The sequence below is a fragment of the Callospermophilus lateralis genome, chromosome 5 (assembly GCF_048772815.1).
Source record: "Callospermophilus lateralis isolate mCalLat2 chromosome 5, mCalLat2.hap1, whole genome shotgun sequence".
Classification (NCBI taxonomy): Eukaryota; Metazoa; Chordata; class Mammalia; order Rodentia; family Sciuridae; genus Callospermophilus; species Callospermophilus lateralis.
The window spans coordinates 43,651,882-43,652,559 of record NC_135309.1 but is presented as its reverse complement, the minus strand read 5'-3'; positions in this window follow the sequence as shown (position 1 = coordinate 43,652,559).

Here is a 678-nt window from a genome sequence, read left to right as displayed (position 1 = left end):
TTTTAAAATTTTCAATTTTTTAATTTCAAAAAAATCTCTACTTAGAGATCCCCTTGGTGTCTGGATTCCAAGAGGCAGCAGAAAAGGGTCCACGAGGGAATCTTGGCTTTATGAGATCACTCTCGGGCATTCCAGCGCATCACTAGCCTACAGACCACTGAGTGGGGCGCTCCCAGCAAGCCTGTCCCAGGACCCTTCTTCTCAAGGAAACAGTGCTTCAGTTGAGCAAAGGGCTTCACACACACACACACACACACACAGCAACGATAAAGTTCAGGCGAATGCTGGGCAACACGAGATAGGGCAAATGTCCCCACTTCAAGAAGTGTCCCATCTGTTAGACCCTTAATGATGTGTTAGAAAAAGTTGAGGTCATGTAAGAAAGAAAAAAAAAAAAAAGCAAAGTTCTCTATGATTCTGTGAGAGAACACTTCAGGGCCAGCAATGGAAACATCTGGAAGGAAAGATTGTGATCCATTTGGGACTAGGACAAAAGAATTAAGAGGGGCAGAAAAGGTAACATAGGCCCTATGTTGGTTCATTTGGGGCACGGGATATATGTGTGTATGAAACACCTAACAGGGTGTAAGGGATGGTCTACTATATCAGGATTTTTGTTCTGTTCAACTCTCAGGATTAATATATCCTCCCCCAGCCCCTTTAGCCTTCAAAGCAAAT